This window comes from Ictidomys tridecemlineatus, chromosome 7 (genome assembly GCF_052094955.1).
Source record: "Ictidomys tridecemlineatus isolate mIctTri1 chromosome 7, mIctTri1.hap1, whole genome shotgun sequence".
Classification (NCBI taxonomy): domain Eukaryota; kingdom Metazoa; phylum Chordata; class Mammalia; order Rodentia; family Sciuridae; genus Ictidomys; species Ictidomys tridecemlineatus.
Genome location: NC_135483.1, coordinates 7,531,639 through 7,552,291, shown reverse-complemented (window position 1 = coordinate 7,552,291; position 20,653 = coordinate 7,531,639). Strand labels below are relative to the sequence as shown.

The 20,653-nt window shown below is 37.7% G+C and overlaps 1 long non-coding RNA gene across 2 annotated transcripts; it reads right to left on the bottom strand.

The window, feature by feature from the left end:
* Positions 1–18,692: 18,692 nt before the first annotated feature.
* Positions 18,693–20,005, bottom strand: LOC144365393 (uncharacterized). Of its 2 annotated transcripts, none has more exons than XR_013423766.1 (2): positions 19,540–20,005; positions 18,693–18,919 (listed from the first exon to the last, which is right to left on the bottom strand). It is a non-coding gene; the product is annotated as an uncharacterized LOC144365393 (long non-coding RNA). The 2 variants fall into 2 exon arrangements; XR_013423767.1 differs by lacking the exon at positions 19,540–20,005 and adding an exon at positions 19,048–19,450.
* Between the last annotated feature and the right edge of the window lie 648 nt (positions 20,006–20,653).

Below are 20,653 nucleotides of genomic sequence, written 5' to 3'. Positions count from 1 at the left end.
TGAGACATTTGAAAGGAAAAAGTATGAGTATGGAATTACAAATTCTCCAAAACTTTCTAAAGAGAGGTGGTATGTACCTGGAGGATGGAAAGAATAAGCTGCAGAATTAAGATTATCCTAATTAGCTGAGGATATAGCTCAGTTGGTAGAGTACCTGCCTTGAATGCACAAACCCTGGGTTCAATGCCCAGCATCACCAAAAAACCCCCAAAAAACCCTCCCCCCCAAAACAAAACAAACAAGATTATCCTAATTATATTCCAACAGATCTCACAAACATGAAAGCATGCACACTGAACATGGGGAAGCAGGGCTGCAGACAGCTCTCAGATGCAGGCAGCTGCAGAGGGCCCAAACAGCAGTCAAATCAAGGTGCCACTCAGGATATCACTGGGGAAATTTGCATAATTTCTAATAAAAAATAAATAAAAATACCAATAACCAAAATGCCATCATCCTAGTTCAGAAAAGACAAGTATATCCACGGTGAATCACTGGAATCGTGTGCTTAGCAAGAACTGAACAATGTTTCTCTTCAGTCTTTCAAAATGACCAGCAAACACAATATTTGGTATCACTCACAGTGACAACGTGAACATATGAATCCTTGTTGTTATAATTCTCTTAATGTTTTGAACTCCAACCTTGGAGCATTTGTTCTTTTAAAGGTTTTTTTTAGAATGACTTTCTGATAGGCTACTCCTAGGAAGGCAGGATTAGACAGTAATTAAGAACCCAGGCTTTACAGTTTGACAGAACTAGGCCAAACATTTAATTCTGTGACTTTGGGACAGTGAGTTCGGGAAAGTGACTTCATTTTTCTGTGATGACTTTCCCATCTGTAAAATAATATTTAAAATACCTATCTTGTTGGGTTATTGTCAGGATTGAATAAGATAACGGACTGTTCATTAAATACTGAGCTCAGAGGCAGGTACATAACTAGTATGCAATAAATAGAAAGTTTGCCAGGGCTTTTACCATTTTCACTTCTTAACATCTCACTTTTATAAATCCTGTTTATCCTTCAAGTCTCATTTCAAATGTTAAATTCTCCATGAAAACTTCACTACTAAAACCAGCCACTATAGATGTATTATTGATATGCATCAGTAAAAAGGACAGTTCACATATACATAGGGATTACTAAATCTGAAGCAGGGCTTGAAGTGATTTGCATGTATGCACTCACTTAATCCCTCTGACACACATGCCCAAGGGATATGAGGCAGGTCCTAGTATGAACCTCTTTTTGTAAAAGAAAGCAATGTGTGCAGGGTGACACAGCTCCTGGTGGACTGGGTTCTGAACCCAGTAGTCCAGTTCTAGAGGCTGCTGTCAGACCTGTGCTGTGCCATTAGCAGAGAAGGACGACTATCATTGCAAAGAGATGTTCAGAGAGCTGATAGTTTTATGTTTAGTATGGCTGAACTAGAACCATTCTTTCTAGATAGCTTATTCACCCTCTTATAGAAAATACTTCCATAGGTCAGTTCCTTAATTTGAACAAAATGAAGGTGGAGATGGTTATTCACACATAATTTGGTTTTATCATATTTTAGACCACTAACTTGAGTCCAATTTTCTCAGTTCAAACTTCTACAATTCTAGCTCTCTTCTTCCTAATGCCTAGGAGATGGATGAGGAAGATGAATAGCTTCATCCTTATATGATCCAAGAGAAAGATAATGTCAGATCATCTACTGCAATAGACTGTCAAACTGGCTGTCATCTAATATTATGTACAAATATAACATAGGTAACAACAATCAACTAATATTCTCAGTAATGTGTACCATATTTCAAATTTTGATTTCATGGATACATACATGTTTTGAAGAGTCTTTTGAAAAAGATCTTATTCTTTAAGCAAAGACAGGGCAAGGATATGGAAACAAGTCTGACAAAAATACAAATATGAACAGTCTTTGGGTAGGACACAAAAAATATCTTTCCTTTTAAATCCAACTTTATAACACAGAATCAAGAACAAAAATAAAACACACCTGCCCAAGGGATAATGTTTGGGTTTTACAGAAAATTGTAAGCTCACAGAAGAAAAAGGCTTAAAAGGAAACCACCATTTCTCCGTAATTACAGCAGCACTATTCCATCCACCTTGTTCTGAATGGTGCCTCCAGATTCTAAATACATTATAGTATCAACAATGAACTTCATGTGCTAGTTCTTTTAGGCATACCACAAAAGTAAATAACAGTAAAAGGAAAACAAGCCAAAATTAATAAACAAAAATATCACTTCCTCAATTACCTTTCAAAAATGTGGAATACTTCCAACTATTCTTCAATTGGTCTTTCCTCTCTCCCCACCGCCCTTCCTCTCTTCTACAATGGGGAGCAAACCCCAGAACCTTGCACATGCTAGGCAAGTGCTCTATCACTGAGCTGTATCTCTGGCCCTCTGAGTTTCTATTAAAAATAGGACATGGTACCATTTATGATGGCTATCAGAACAGGTATTATTGGTCAGATGTGGATTAACCCACAAGGCATGACACATCGTCTTCTAACTGGCTTATGTTTAGTCTTAGGGCAATGGCTGGGAGGCAAGAAAGCACAGACAAGGCCAAGGCGATGTAATAGGCACTAAGCTGAAATGAAAGTCCATACTCATCCAACTCTACAGGTAAACAGACTCTAAACTGAGAGCCACTGGCAGATACACCCACCAGTACTCCCATAGGACACTGAGCCGCCTTTATCTATCCTGGACTTTAACTCACATGACAACTGTTTACTTGTCCCTATTCAAAAGGAGGGGCCATATGATAGGTGTACAATAAAAGAGCAACAGAGAAGAATGCAGCAAATATAAAGCAAATTGGTGTACCTGGTTCCATATTTTGTTTCAAGAATATCTTATCTGATAACTAAGAGATAATATGAACCAGGTTATTTGTTTTATTAATGTTTATATAATGTGAGCCACTTAATCTCTTTGAATCTAAATTCCCTCTTTTATAAAAGGAAGGCTAATTCTTAAGGTCCATGTAATCCAATAATTCCATTATTCTATAATGGAGTCATATACAAGTAATAAACACTTGTTAGTATTTATTGGATGGGTCTACATGGTCAATAATTACATACATACCTGAAATCAAAGCTGTATTCTTTATTATTCTACCAGATGATGGACTTATAAGGTGAAAAATATCCATAAATACTGTTTTTTAAAACAAGTGCATAACAAGTCCTAGTAAAACTTAAAAAAAAAAATTAAAAAATGTCTTTGCTCTAGAAAGCCTAGATGACTTGGCTTTGCTAGAGTCTAACTGGGATTTTTATATCAGGGAAATGAAGTCATTAACTGTAATGTTTCTTAGGCAACTAGAAATCCAATTTGCTAAATTATGAGCTTGCAAATGTCTCTCTCACTCCTAGGTTCATATTTCCATCTTTCTTAAAACCCTCCAATATCCTCCTGTCCCCCACTCAGGGTGAAATCCAGTTCTCCTTAGTGGCTTAGAAGTCTACACTAGCTGCCCTCTCAGAATCACCACTCTCCACCCACATCTCTAATTTGACTTGATTTTCCCCACTTCAGAGGCTCTGCGCTCCCTCTCCACACTGCCAGATCAGTTTTCACACAGGTCTTCACATGCCTGGTTCCTTCAAGTCTTTGACTGATTCTACTCACATGTCATCAACTCCCTGTCCACCCTCAAGTTGGCTCCACCCCCATAAATATCAACCTCCTCCTTTGATCTTCAATATACTTATCACAACTCCAAACTGTCTATTTGTTTATTCCTTTCCTTATTTACTATCCAGTACCTGTCACCAGGCAGCAGGGTGAAAGCTGGATGAGAGCAGGAACACATTTTTACTCCTGTAACTTCAGACTGGAACAGCATGTGGTATACAGTAAGTGTTCAGCATTTGTTGAACAAAACAGTAATTGCAGTGGAAGCTAAATCTGTTTAATAGTACTCTCTAGTCCAGGATTTTTACAATAAGAATCTCAACTGATTTTATGATGGATATTCCTCTAAGTTACAAATGAGGAACTTCAATATACTTAGTTACATTATTGGGCCAAAGAATAACATGAGCATAAAATTGAGACCTACAATATGAACTTACATCTTTTTCTCACATTTCCTTTTTTAGTAACAAATCCATTCTGCCAATTATTCTAGGCCTTCAACTCATAATCACCTACATTTTTAATGTCTAAAATATTTAAGGATTATTATAATCTCATGATGGAAAGAAAAACAGGAAATATGGCTCCAACAAGATAAGAGTCTCAAATGAAAATGTCATTTCTGTCAGATGATTCCAATGAACAAGAAAAGTGAGAGACTAAATAATATTAGGATGTTTCTTAAAATTAAAAAAAATCCTCATTTTTAAAGAAATAAGGAAAAAGATAGTGGATGATCCTAATCGAGAATACAAAGAAAAAAATATAAGGTTACAGTTTAAATAAATAGTGAACTAACAACTAAAGTTAAAAATACATATTATTTAAAATACCATTAAAATATGAAATAGGGACTGTGATGGTCAATTTAGTGTAACAAATCTGACTAGACTACGGAGTCCAGCTGTTTAGTCAAATGCTAATCTAGACATTGCTGTGAGGTATTTTATAGATGTGATTAACATTTACATTCCATTGACATTAAATAAAGGTGCTACCCTCTATCACATAGAATGGGCCTCATCTAATCAACTAAAGGCCTTAAGAGCAAAACCCTCAGGCTTCCCAGAAAAGAAATTCTACCTCAAGACATCACAGAAATCTGCCTAAGGTTCCAGCTTGCTTGCCAATCCTGGAATTCTAGACTTGCCAGCCACCACAATCACAGGAATAAGCCTCTTGAAACCAGGGTCTTCCCCAACCCCCAACTTGTCCTTCTTTCCACACACACCACACACAATCTTGGTTCTGTTTTTCTAGAGAACCCCACTGCCACAGATATGTATGTGACAAAATTTAAGGATTTGTATCATAACCTCCATCAAACATTATTACCGAAAAATTTAAAAACTTAAATAGAATCTATATCACATTTATAAGTCAGAAACTCAATATTTTAAAGATGTCAACTATTTTCAAATTGACCTATAAATTCAATGAAATCCCAATCAAATCCTCAGTAGGCTTTTAAAAAAATTGATTTATTCTAAAATTCAAAAGAAAATGGAAAGGATCTAGACTCTGAATTTTAAAACAAAACTGGAAGACTAATTCACTACATGATTTCAAAACTCATTATAAAGCATCAATCATCAACAGTGTAGTATTTCAATCAAGATCAACAAATACATCAATGGAACAGAATTCAAAAACAGTACGTACATCTACAGACAACTGATTTTGACAAAGGTACAAAGGCAATTCAATAGAAAAAATAATTTTCTAACAAATGGCAAATGGTACTGAAATAGAAAATATTTTTTCTACATAAGAAGTTTTGCCATATAGAAAATTTAGCACAAATGGATCATTGACCTACATATAAAATTAAAACTATAATAACACTACTTAGAGAAAATGTTTGTGACCCTCGATTGGGGGAAAAATCTGTGCTTTTTGTTTGTTTTTTTGAAGTGCTGGGTTTAAACCCAGGGCTTCATGCATGTTAGGGGAGGGCCCTACCACTAAGCTACATTTTTTTTCCAGACAGGGCTTCCCTAATCACCAGGGGCTGGCCTCAGACTTGCAATCCTCCTGCCTAGCCTCCTGAGAAGCTGGAACTAAAGGCATGTACCCCATGCCTGGCTCTTAAAAAAAAAAAAAAAAAGTTGAAATATAACACCAAAAGCATAATCTATAAAAGAACAAGTTGATGAATTAGTTATCATCAACATTTAAATGATGCTCTTCATAAGACACTGACAACTGGAGAATGAAAAGATAAACCCACACTGGGAAAAACAGATCTGCAATTCATAAATCTGATAAAGAATGTTTATCCAAAATATATTAAGAATTCTTAAAACTCAGTAAGATACCAAGTAAAAATTTTTAAAATGAGTAAAAGATTTGAACAGAGGTGTCACAAAAGACAAAGGGATGGCAAATAAACACATGAAAGATGCTAAACATCAGGAGTCATCAGAGAAATTAAAAAGACATTATTATTACTGTGTATATATGTGACTGCATGATCAAAAATGATTCTGCAACCTGTACACTCAGAAAAATGAGAAATTATATCCCATCTGATTCAAATGTATGATATATCAAGGTCATTGTACTGTCATGTGTAACTAATTAAAACAAATAAAAAAATGAGATACCAACGCACAACAATTAAAATGACAATAATTAAAAAGGACTATAACAAGTGTCAGCATAATAATGTCAAAAATGTAAAATGGCACAACTACTTTGGAAAACACTTTGTCAGTTTCTGAAGGATTTAAACATACCATGAGTCAGCCGTCCCACTCCTAGGTATATAACCAAGAGAAAGGAAAAGCACATGTTCACACAAAGACATGTACATGGAGGGATACAGAAATTTACTTTTAAAAACCCCAAACGAGAAACAACCCAATAGGTGCCTATCAATAGGTGAACAGATATACAAACTGTGGTATGTATATCTTTATAGTTGATATATTGACTATTACTTGGCAATAAAAGAAGTAACTATTGATACATGCTTCAATAAGAATATCAAAATAATCATGCCAGGTGAAAGACGTCAGATAAAAATAAGAGTGCATATTATAGTCTAAGACATGCAAACAAATATAAAGTGAAAACCAAAAAAACAGATAATGGTTGTCTATGGAACACAATGGAGGATTACCAAGGGGACTAGAAAGCTTTTGCCTGTGATGGCTTTGTTCAGTATCTTGACTGCGGTTCATGGGCATGCATATACACCAAAGCTTATCCAACTGTGCAATATTCAATACATGTTGTTTACCATGTAACCCTTACACGTCAATAAAGTTGTTTTTAAAAAAATAGACTTGTCAAAAATATTAAGAAAAATAAAATAATTTAAAAATGTATTTTCAACAAGAAGAAAACCAATAGCCAAGTTACATTCTTTGGACAAGATTATCAACAGATAACCTAAAGAACTGTTTCATTCTACCTTGAGTCAGTTATTATTTATTTATTTATTGGGTACAAGGGATTAAACTCAGTGGCACTTGTCCCCTGAGCCACATCCCCAGCCTTATTTTGTATTTTATTAGAGACAGGGTCTCACTGAGTTGCTTAGTGCCTTCCTTTCGCTGAGGCTGGCTTTGAACTTGAGATCATCCTGCCTCTGCCTCCTGAGCCACTGGGATTATAGGAATGCACTACTGTGCCTAGCCTTGAGTCAGTTATTTTTAAAATTAGACGAATAATGTTAATCTGGGAAGGATAATGAGGAAATAAAAAAGAAACTTAAGTCCAAGGAAGGAAGGAGATGATAAGGGGGGAAATGCTTTAAATTCATGTTTATAGTTATCTACTGTATTTGCAAATTTGGTTATTTCCAAGGAATCATAAAGGAGTGCAGAGAACTTCCAGGTTTACCAAACACACATACAAACAAAAACCCAAGCAACAAGGAACTAGTTTCTCTGGCACTGTATCTGTGCCTGGTCCTTGAGTCTTTCTGACTGCTTTCTGGCTCCTGTTCCGCAGGTCTGCCGAACACTGGCACTCTTCAGATTCTGCTTCTGCTTCTAAGTCTCACTCTACAGTAGGTATGGTAGCCTCCCACAAGTGTTATGATTTCATTTGATAATCTGATGAAAACTAGAGGCCACAAACAATGTAATACTTATGTAAAATTTCACATGTAATTATTTGAAAAGTTTCAAAACTGACCAGAGCCACGTATTCCTTGACTTCTCAGGGAAAGAACATACATTTCTTGCAGAATTCCAGGCTAGGCTTGATTTCTCAAAATCCCACAGTGAGGTGCATACACAGATGTGGCAATAGGATATTTGAAGTTTCACGGGCAAAATTCTAGAATCTATGACCTCATGGGGTTTGTTTTGTTTTGTTTTTTGTTTGTTTTTGACATGCTGGAGAAATAGTTCAACTGGTCAAATTTCTAGCTTACCTAGTGAATGTTGATTTATGAAGGATACTTCTAATATGTGTTCTGTACGTCCACTTAAACATTTGTTTTTAAAAGGTGATTTATATACAGAGATACAAAAAAATTGTGCTCTATATGTGTAATAAGAATTGTAATGCATTCCACTGCTGTTGTGTATTTATAAAAAAATAAAATCAATAAAAAATAAAAGATAAAAAATAAAAGGTGATTGGAAGGAGGGTATGCTTAACAATTTTTGGATAAGAGGTTGTGACACTGAGTAAACTGGATCAGAGACCCAGACATTAAATCAGTGACTGATTCACTCTGCAGGCAAGATGAAGGTAAGGAAAGATCCTCCACTTCAGGGGTGGATCTCCTAAAAATCAAAGGAAGAGCAGTAAGGAAAAGTGACCAAGGGGCAGGAGGCAAGGAGGGAGGGGGGAAATGCTGGGGAGTTATAGTGGCCAATTATATCATTATATTGTGTGCATGTAAAATATGTGACAATAAATCCCATCAGTATACACAACTATAATGCACCAATTAAAAATGTGCAAAAAAAGCAAGGAAAAACCACAGTGAGATATTTTAAAAATCTTCCACTTCAAAGAATCTTTCATAATATACTCTCCCCTTTCTCAACTCCCCAAACCCACAGATATTTAAAAGACATCCACCAAGTCTACAAGCTCCTCCAGGACAACACCTAAGTATTATTAATATTTACATAGCACCATGAATGATGCCAGCCTCTCCGGATTATATTATTTTATGGTAACAAATGGTTCCAAATCATGGTGACTTAGAACACAAGTGTTCATTTCTCACATTTTGTCATGAACTGCTTGAGCTCTTCTCTATCACTTGGTGACCCAGACTTAGCTAAGGCATGCTGGTTCCAGGACAGAGGGACAAGGGCCACTGGCAGAACCACAAGATGGAAAACATCTGCGGATACACAGGACATGTTACTTCCTCTAACACTTTATTGATCAAGGAAAGTCAACTGGCCAAACCTGAGGCTAACAGAGTAGAAAGTATGATCACACTAAGAAGACCCTGGTAGGAAGAGGAACAATATGTCTAAATAATAATATGCTTGACCACTATGCATTCCTCATAAAATATGTTTATAATTGGTTATAATTATATGTCAGGCCAAAGACCACGGTACTGCTCACTGATGCACCAGCCACACACGGTGCCTACCACATAGAAACAGACACACTAAATGTGTACTGAATGCATGAACAGTGATGGAGTGACCATGGAATCTGGAATCAAAGAACCTGTGATAAAGTACTACATTTGCTAATTCCTGACTTGGTGGAAAGTCATTTTTCTCTTCTGATTTCCAGATGGTCGTTGTAAAGATTAAAAACAACAACAACAACAAAAACAGATGTGAAAGCACCATGGAAACTATGCTGTTTTATACAAATGTTAGTGATATCTCCAGATAGTCAAATGGGATGAAATTTGATAAACTCATTTAAACTTTTATAGTAATGCTACACATAATATCCTGCACTTACTTTCAAACCATCAACTGGCAAGTAAAGAATGAGAAAGATTAGATTAAAGCATTTCATGTGAACAAGAGACTAGGTTTTAGTTGACCATGGGCTCAATGTGATCAAAGGGTAATATTACTGCCAAAAAAATGTAATGCAAATTTCAGACTGCATTAATAGAAGTACAGTACCTAGATAATAGCTCCATTGTATTCAGCAATGATCAGACCACATCTGAAGTAGTCAGTTCAGTTCTGAACACTATATTTTAAGAGGTACTGACAAACACACATTGTCATAAATTCAGAGATGTGGATGGGGGAAGGTCTGTAAATCATGTCATGTGCATGTGGTTTGAAAAATTAGGGGTTTACCCTTTTAGTTTGGCAAAAAAGAAGACTCAAGTTGGAATCATAATCATTTTCAAATACTCTAAAATTTATTATAAATAAGAATAGTAACTTTCAAACATATAGCCCTAGATTGCTAAGGATTAGTAAGTAAAAGTAGAAGAGAAATAGGTTTAGCTCAATGAGAGGCTATTTCAAAACTTAAAACAAGGTTGGTGGAAAACATGGTTAGAAATGCTACAAGGGTTTGAGTTTTATAAATCTAAATCATTCCTTTTGTAACCAAACATTCTTGAGGAGTTTCAAAATGCTCCAACAGCATGTATTTTTCTCATTAAATAAAAACAATAACATCTACACAGAACAAGAACAGAGGTCAGAAGTAAAACAAGAAGTTGTTTGGCCTTGAAAACTTTAACTAAAGGATTGCTGATGAAGGGAAATAAAGTTTTAAGGTTAATAACATTAAACACAATCATACTGTCTTGGGTTTTAAAGAGGAAACAGGCTTGGTCAAAACTGTAGTTATTCTAGAAACTGTTTTTCCTAGTATGACCCAACTCCTATCATTGTCAGAAGAGGTGCAAAATGGCAGTTGAAAGAAAAAATATGCTAATGTTAAGAACTAGTACTCTAAGATAATACCCCAGTTGCGATCAGCTTGTACTACCATTAAATTTTCCCATGGTGGACTATCATATCACATGCCACTGTCATTAAAAGAATGTTCACTCAGTAATGTCTTACTTTATTCCCTTACACTATTCAAGGTCCAGCACCTTTCTAGTCTCTTTCACAGCTTGCAAGTTCCCATATATTTTATAAATAGTCTGAACTCCCCAGTAGGTTGTAAGCAGCATAGAATGGTAATTGCCTGGTGTATACTTATAACCCAGCTCCTTGTCCTCAACTCACTTTCAGCTAGCATTGTGAACATTGAACATTAACCTGTAAAATTCCTTCTTTTACTGAAATGTTTTTAAAAGGTTATTCAACTTGATCATTACACAGTGTATATCTATCAAGCTAACACTGGACACCCTCAATATGTACAATTATTATGTAAATTGGAAATTTAAGCCACCCAACAACTCTTCATTATATTTAAATTGTTACATAAGAGAAAGTCAAAGCAGTTTTAAAGGCAGATTCAATATTATTTGTTATAAGAAGAAATGAATAATCCCTCTTTATAAAATACCTTGGAAAATAAATTTCCCTTTTTCTTTGCATAAAATACACATATTTAATAGAATTTCATAGTACACAGTTCCTGGCACAAATTACTAAAGCCCTACCTGTTTAGTTCACTGCAGGTACACATACAGATTCATGTGTGTGTGTATGTATGTGTGTTTGTGTGTGTGTGTGTTTAAGAAAAAAATTAAAACAAAGTCAGATTCATGGACTTATAAAAATGAGTTTGCCAATGCCTCTAAAAAAAAAAAAATCAAACCAAAAGAAAAAAATTAAAAAAGAAAAAAAGTTGAACAGTATCCTCTATAGAAGTTTAGGACATACTTGGTACAGGTTAAGGCTTAATAACTTGTCACCAGTCCTATACGGTTTCTTCTCCATGCTCTCTTGTAGGCACTATCAAGAACTGCACAGGTGAGGGGAAAACAATGTTATGCTGCAGAATTCAAACACTTTCAAATCTCCCATGTCAATCCATTCAACAGGTACAATCCATATTCTACGGAGTCAGAAAAGAGATACACTTTGTGCTCAAACAGCTGCCAGTTTAAAGCCTTGGTAACAATAGTAGTACTCTCCTTATCCTCAGGGAACACATTCCAAGATCCCTAGTAGATGCCTGAAACCATAGATATTACCAAAATTTACATAATCTTTTTCCTGTATGTACAAACCTAGGAGTTTAATTTATAAATTAGGCACAGTAAGAAATTAACCAATAACCAGTAATAAAATAGAACAATATAACAACATATTCTACGTTATATCAATGTGGCCTCTCTCAAAATGCCTTACTGTACTCACTCCCTTCTTTGTCTTAAGATGTGAGATAATATAATGTTGACATAAGATGGAGTGAGTTACACAGCATCTGGCTGCTGTATATTTACTTGATCAAAGAAGCACTGGAATACTACCACAGTTGTTCTGATAACCCAGACTCTAGTAAGTAACTATTAGGCAGGTAGTATATACAGCATGGACACATTGAACAAAAGGATGATCCATGTCCTGGGTGGGAAAATGCAAATTATGCAATACTCAAAAATGTTACACAACTCAAAACTCATTAATTGTTTATTTCTGAAATTTTCTATCTATTACTTTCAGATTGCGGCTAACTATGGGAAACAGAAACCAAGGAAACTAAAACCTCTGATAAGAGGGAACTGTTAGCAAAAAATGTTAAATTTCTTTTAAATCAGATAGTCACACATTCAAGCAATTATCTTTACAAGACAGAAATCATACACATTACGTATGTATGTTTAAATAATAAATCACTTTAAATTAATTATAATTAACATGTATGAAGTATTTTTTTATGTCAGCCATTCTTTTTAAGTATTTAACATGCATTAGCTTAGGCATATTCTTCACCACAACCATGTAAAGTAATATTGTCATCATGTTTAATTTATGGCTGAGAAAAAGGAGGTACAGAATTATCAAGTAACTTGCCCAAGATCACACAGCTATTAAAGGCAGATGAGTTAGATGAATTCAGCAGAATAGCTCCAAGGACCATTCTTTAACTTTTATAGTTGAGTACATTATGTACCTTGACACCTGAAGACCCTTGAGCTTGTTAGCTTTAATTACATACGAAAAAGTATTTTCACAGGCAGTCAAGATTATTAAAATGCTTTCATGTTCAGTTTTTAAGTTTAGATAACAGAATTGGGGACATCTCTTAAGCCACTAGTATCTAACCTGGTTTTTCCAAATAATAAATCTGTTGGCTTTATTTATACAAAGTTGCATAAATGTAACCAAGTGCCTTTTACAGATTTAGGGTAATTCCTGACACTTGCCAAAAAATCCTTTGCACAGGGTGAGGGATGTTTCATTCACATGAGTGTGCATTATAATAATTCTACTACTTCTCAAATGGTAAATGCAATAATTCAATAGACACTTAAATACTGAATGAACAGCACCAAGCAATACGGTGACAGGATAAATTAGATTGTCTAGGCTCTCAAGGCAGGCCACAGTTACAGAACAATGTAATAAGAGCTTTTATGTGGATATGACCAAGATTCCCAGGAACAGAGATCTACCTAGTTCCATCGAGTATGGTGGCAGCTTCATGTGCAGCAGTAGCTTCACATGCATTCTTTCCTCTCAGAGAACATAAGCAATTTAAGTAGGACTAGAATGCAGGGTTTGCACAGCAAGGAAGAGAATGTGATGAAGAGGAGAATGAAACTGGAGCCAGAGAAAGAAAAGTCTAATGAGTCATGATGATAATAAAGCACTATAAGGATTTAAGCAGGAAAGGGATGAGATCAAATGTTATCACATTTTTTTTAAAAGAATCCTGCTTTCAAGTGAATCACAAATTTCCAACTTTAAAATTAAAGTACAACTGCACTGTTTCAAACTGGAGTGAACCTGATGGACCAGAAGAACGCTTTATAGAACAGTTTCAAAACCAATGTTTTAGAAGGAAAATTAATAAATCTATACAAATGTTCTCCCTACTTCATGCCTCTCACTACAAATCTAACTTCTCAGGTGCAAACATTCATTCTAGTAGTTTTTCATCAGTTACAGAACTAGCCATATACAGAACAAAGCATGTACTACTACAAAAATAATATAATCAGCATATATAATGCTACTAAAATAATATAAGCATATATAAAAAATGATACAGGAAAAAGGGAGATAAAGATAGGTGTCAGCTTGTCCATTCTTGATTTAAAACTGTAAGTGATCACAGTTTCTAACCCAAATATGACAATTCCTAGTTGGACAAATACTAATGTATTTGTGGCTTGAAAATATTGAAAACTGGCACAGTGCTAGAAGATGCAAAATGATTATAATTGGCAGAAGTTTTCAAGGTTAGTAGACTTGGACTTTCTTAACAATGATTTTGTGTCTAAAAATCCTTCCCTCCTTACAGCTTGGGCATGTGTTCTCACCTTATAAAATTTGTAACTAAAATATAAAATGTGATCACTAAAAATGACCATCAGTGTGAAAACTGCATATCTTACTTATAGCTACCTAATGTATTCCCAACAACTAGTAAAACCAAATAAAGATATGGATATGCCTCTCCTAATAATTTATTATTCTTGATTCTACAGTAAAGGAAGCTACGTTATAATCCCACATCAATGAATTTACTCAACATGTTTTACATCAAAACAATTATACCCACTGATACAATCTAATCTAATCCCCCATGAACTTTCTGTCTTCTTCTTGTACTAACATTTGTGGGGAACATACTCACTTAAAAAGACTCAAGGATTTTAAAAATGTCATCCATTTTTTAAGTAGTAAATTGAAAACAAACATTCAAAACAATGTTCAAGACATATTAAGAATTATAGCATAATCTCAGAGTTATCATTGCTTTTCTCTACCAGATAAAACATCAGAAAACAGTGACCACCTGGATCACTCTGCCATAAGTTCTCCTGTAGTATATGGCTAATGACCACCACTGACAACTTTTAAAAGGGAAAGGGGAGAGAAGCATAAGGTATAAAATAAATCCTTCAACAATCATTTGACCTATTTGTATCATATATGTACTTATTTAAAGACATACTTAAGAAATGGTCTTACTTTGAAGCAACATAAATGCTGTTGTAAGAAAAATACCATTTTTATATATTTACAGTCAAAAATTTATCACCCAAATATCTGAGCATAGTCCAGACTTCCTAAATTTACAAAATTAGTGAAGGAGTCCATTATAAATCTGTTTGGGATAAAGATACCTCTCTACATTATAGTAAAAATAAATTCTATCGTATGTCCCAATCATATTAGTCATGTCAGGCAAACAGCTTAATAAATTACTCATTCATAGTCTTTTCAAATATAAAAGTCTGAGGACTATCATTAACACAAAAATAACTTTTTCTTTTAGAGAAATTTCTGTTTATAAATCAAATGAAAACACACTTGAAAGTAGTTCTGCAGAGAAATAAAGTTTAAAAAAAGCTCATATATAAAATTAAAACTAAAACAATACCAATATCACACACTTATCTATATATTTAATTAGAAAGTTTTAGAGTTAAATTTCCTTTGCTTGTCTGTTTAAGGCTAATTTTTTTTTGTCCTTTTGAAAACCATTCCATAGGCAAATCAATTTTTTTTTAAAAGAGACTATATGCCTACTATGCTGATTTTAACAATATCACATAAAGTTAATAGCATAAATACTAACAATAGTTAAAAAGAAACAAAATTATACAAACTGTGCCTAAATATCCCACATAACAAAAAATGTTCACTAGTTACCTGAAGGTTAATTTACATCTTTCCTAATTTGTGGAAATTGCAAAAACTTTTCTATTTTGAGTAGTTTCTGATTAAACTACATTCAGTAACTAAAATTTAGACACTGTCCCAGAGACAATAGTTGGGAGAAAATAAAGAGGACAGTTTTTTTCAAATGAACTTTGTACTGCTATTATAGATAACATGACCCAATGCTTAATACTAGCATTAGTGGAGTCTGGAAAACATGAACATGTAATAGTGAAAGAAAACCCTGCAAGGAAAAAAAGAATATACAATTTACGAGATCATCCATGACTCCATCTCTGAACTCATCCTTTCTTATTTTTAAAATCTATTACTTAAGTTTCTGTAAATTACAAAGTTTAAGCTTTCAGAAAATTCCATATAGTGGACTTAACACACACTAGTATTAGATAATACTTTATGCCTAAGAACTCTAGCGAATATTATTTAAAACCTTAGTTTACATAAAGTGCCTTGAACCTTTGATTGCATATTATAGGAAAAAACTCTGGGAACAGAAAAATTACATGCTATCTTAAAAGTGACACTGGATTAAACAATGAAATTGAGAACATAAATCATCCTTAACTTCTAATTAAAATTTCTAATAATTACCTCTACTTTCATATTATGACATAATTGTTTTTAAAAGATGCAGTAATATGCTTACTTTATTTATATGTATTTTAAAAATTTAAATTTCATACCCTTATTAGCCATAAATCCAATGGAATGTATTTCTTTTACCTCATTCTGCTCTGAAATTAACAATCCTTTGAAAATCCAGATTTAAAAAAAAATTAAATATTCCTTTTAATATCATAGTATCTTCAATCTTCATTTTTCATGTTTGTTCACTTGAGAAATGGAAAGCCTGCCCTAAAAATCAATGGCATCATTCAAGCTGTTCCTTCAGTTTTCATAATATTCAATCAATTATGCTAAGAAGAATAAAGCTGTGCCCAGTATCCTGAAGTTGGACCCTAGATTCAACTTCAGCATTAACACCTTACTTTCTATCTAAGGTACAATAACAAAATACCATTAAGCACTCTAAAGACACTTCTAACACTTCTATGCTTGCATGCTGAGCTCTTTATTTTTCAAATCCCTTCTCTAAAAACAAAATTTCTCTATAATTGAAAGGTGATAAGGGTGTCACTCTTAACCAAGGGAGGCATGAATAGTATAAAACAAACCAAATGTGATTAGTTATCTTTTAGTAAAGTTTGTGGCCACTTCTCTTTTTTCCTCCTTATCCCAACATAAAGTGTAAGTTAACCCATAAGTAACTTCTATTCACACTGGCTCAAGTTCCTTTTTTTTTTTTTTAACATAACCAAAGCAAAATATATCCAAATTAAACTCCCAAAGTACATTATCCAATACCTCCTGTAACTCCAAATGAATGCAACAAACTCACACAAAAAGAAAAAAAAAAAAAAAGGTCCCTTGAAAGTTTAAAAGAGTATTCAGTCCTTGTCCTTTCATCAAAATGGCCTTTTTCTCAAGTGACCCAAATAGAATTGCCGCTTAGGAAAAAATCAAGCCTTTAATTCTGAAGAATTTGCACCTAGAGAAAATTTCAAGGTAACGGTTTTTACTGCTGTGGACTTTTGACCAAATCTATTTATTTTGATTTTGCTGAAGTCTGGGTATAACCACTGGTTGGCCTCTGCTGCAGGACCACAGTCCTGGGGAGTGTCTGACAAGAAGGCCTTTGATACCACAGTAAGTACACTACCTTAGATGGGATTCCCGACAAACCTGACCATAAAATTTTACTCAATGGTGAAAAGTATTTTAATTAGGTTTCAGTGTACTCCTTAAATAGTACAGCATAAATCAGATGACAAATTTTGCATTCAGTTAAAACATTAATAGGTAACATATAAATATGGGGCAATATTGCTTTGCCCCTAGATGATTTTAGGGAAGGAACAATTCAAGGAACACACTGATAACCCCTACATACATCAAAAGTTGGTCCCTAAATTGCATGCCAACTGATTTTTCATAAATCAAACAAACTTTGATAAGTACCATATAAAGGGATTATTTGACAATACCTTTTACTGACTCCCTTTTGTGAAATTTTCATTTAACGGCTAATTGTTTTGTAACTTTAAACTTTAAATATCAAATATCTTAGAGCACAGCTGCTTTCATAAGCCAAAAAATTCACCCCAGCACAACTGTCCTATTACCCCTGAAGGAAGCTCTACAATGTCACCCCCCAAACCAATTGTTTCCATGACAGAATATACAAACAATACAAAAAGTTAAAAACTAAATTGATTTTTAAGTGTGAACTAGAAATAGATTTCAAAAAAAAAATTAACCAAGGATATTTTTGGCAGAGATTGCAATAAATGCTGAGTAGAAATGATTTTCAAAACAAATCAAGATATGCATTTGTCAAGTCATTTTCCCATTTGTCTTTTATCAGCTGGAGTAAACTGTTCAAGAACTGTTTATCTCCATGAATACATGACCTCCAGGATGCCACCAAGGTCAACAAGACCTACAGGAGGGGGATATGCTGAGTAAGTGCTGATCTGCCCAATTCTACAGTTTCCTTTAAGAGAAATAGAAGGAAGAAAAACACAAATTGATTTATATGTCACAAGAAAAAAAGGTTACTACAACTAACCATCCATTACAAGACTGTATAGTGACATATGTCAGTAATGACCAATGGGTCCAAAATGTAAAAGAGATCTAAAAGAACAGGACCAGTTACAAAAGTGAGTGCATCGAAAGAATTAACAAGATTCCCAAGGAATCTCCCCTTACATCATGTACTGGAAACCTACCCTGGCTACATGCCACAAAGACTCAATTTCAAAGTGAGGGTCCTCGGTTGAGAGAACTTTTTAAAAAAGTGACAACCAATCAAAGATCCATAATCAACAGATAAAGCACCCACATATCAGAAATGCTTAGGGGTGAGGAGCAAGTTTGTGCACGCTGAGTCTGCCAGCTGCCATCTCTTGTCCTTCGGGCATTTCCTCCACTACCACCGTCTGCACCTCTCACAAACCAGGAAGCTTTCTTGGATGAGATTTAAATTTTACCCACTTGGTATCTGCTTACACTAGACTTATGCTGGGGAAAAAAAAAAACCCACATCAACTTGAAACTATTATATTGGAAATTTCCACACAGAGTTCAGACATAGGGGAGGTCGGAGCTAGTGCCTGATCATGGCCAAGTGATTTTGTGGAGAGTAGTTTTAACTATGGACAATCCATTCTCTCGTCCTGTAAACAGGTTGCAAACGTATGGTCGTGGAAGACTAAAAAAGACAAACCATCAGCCAAAGCACCGTTTATTCCCAACCTGCAAGGTTCTGGCTGGTAGCAGTCTTCCGAGTGACTTTGGTAGGTGGCCCGGGGTCAACGAGGTCACCTAACCCAGGCATCTTTAACCAGCTCCACTCCGACGGGCTCCGAGCTCCTGGCAAAACGAAGACCGCTTGAGCATATCAAGTACTTCGGTGCCCCGCTTCTATCTTTCTCGGCGCACACGGAGTCGGACACCTGAAACCCGTCACGCAGGCGTCACCTCGCTGCTCGGGGCTTAGGGTGCCGCATGTATTTTTAAAGTCCACCGGGCATCGATCCGGCTGCGCGCCCGTGGGAAAGATCAACCCATTTCCTGCACACACCAGGGAAGGGGCTCCAGACGATCCGGGCGGCTTCCTCTCTCCCAAGTAACTTTTCAGAAAACCACTTAGTCCTAAAATAGCCCCAGGCAACAAACACTGCACACTGGCATGGCAACGCTCGCCGCCGCCGCCGCCGCCGCTGCCCGGGCGGCTCCGTGTCCGCCCGGGGCTCGGCCCCCGCCGCGCGTCCGCAGCCGCCTGGCGGCACCGACTTCGCGGGCAGCCGCCACTTCGGCCGTCCGGGCACGAGCAGGCGCCTGGTCCCGGGCGGTGCTGCCCGGCCCCAGCCTCGCCGGGCCAGCCGCGGGCCACCTGCCCGGGTCCCCCGCGGGCCGCCGCGACGAGCCCCGTGGCGCCGAGCAGCGCCCCTCCCGGCCGAGCGGCCCGCGCCGCCCCGCGCCCGAGGCCGCGGCCCGCGCCTGTCAGCGGCCCGGGCAGGGCAGGGCGGGCCGCGCGCCGCGCGCTCCCCTGCCGCCCCGCCGCCGCACTCACCTGGCCCGGCCGGCCGAGGGCGGGCGGGGGCTGGGGTCGCGCGGAGGCCCCCGCCTGGCTACCGCCACCGCGGCGCCCACCTTCCAGCGCCCCGCGCCCCACTCCCGGCCGGCGCGCACCCGGCGCGGCTGGGGGAGGGGGCGCGGGCACGCGCGAGCGCCGGGCGAGGGGCGCGCGGGGGGCGGGGGCAGGGGGCGCGGCGCGGGCAGGCGCTCGGCGGCTGTGGCTTGGAGGAAGCAGCCTCGGCCGCGTCCGTCATGGCGTGCGGCGGCGGCGGCGGCGGCGGCTCCCTCTGGTCTCTCCGCTCTCTCGCCTTTAGTTTGACCTTTCCCTCCAGTGTGTCTGAGGGAGAGCGGCCGGGCGCGCGCGTGTGCATGGCTCCGCGTGTGTGTACGCGCGCGCGCGCGCGGAAGGGGCCGGGTTCGTTCCCCGACGCCTGACGTCACTGCCATGGCAACGGCAGTCCCCGCCCTCCGCTTCCATTTCCTGTCCCCTCCCATTCTGCACGTTCCAGGCTCTCACGTGCCCACTCGCACGCGCGCACGCACGCACGCACGCACGCTCGGAGCGCGCGCCCCGAAAACGAGGGCGGGGTAGGTAATGGGCCTGCTCCCTCCCCGCGCCTCGCCGCCTCCCAGAATCGGACCAATCCAGAGGCCTGGAGCCGTGGGCGGGGCAGGCTAGGGGGCCAGGGCAGCGTGAAAAATTTCCCGCAACCGAGCGAAAACTCTTCCTGAGCGACAGAGCATGCTCGATAGCGAAAAGGGTACGCCGGACCCAAGTTTGGGAAAGAGGAGGAGGAGGCGTTGTTGTAGTTGAGCGAAGCTGGGGTCTGGTGTCTGGGAAGGTTGCCCCGGATGGCACACTGGGGCGATGTCGATTTTTTGAGTCTGGAAGTCTTGGAATGGAATCTGTCCTCCACTGTTTTGCTGTGTAACCTTGGGCATGTTACTTTAACACTCTGAACTGAATGTCTGGAGTAAAATGGGTTAGTAAAAATCTGCCGCGGTGGTTGTAAGGATTAAAAGAGCGTCATCTGGCTTATGGTAGACCATAAATACCTAGCAGCTATAATGGAGCCCACAACCTCGGTTTTTTTTTTTTTTTTTTAATG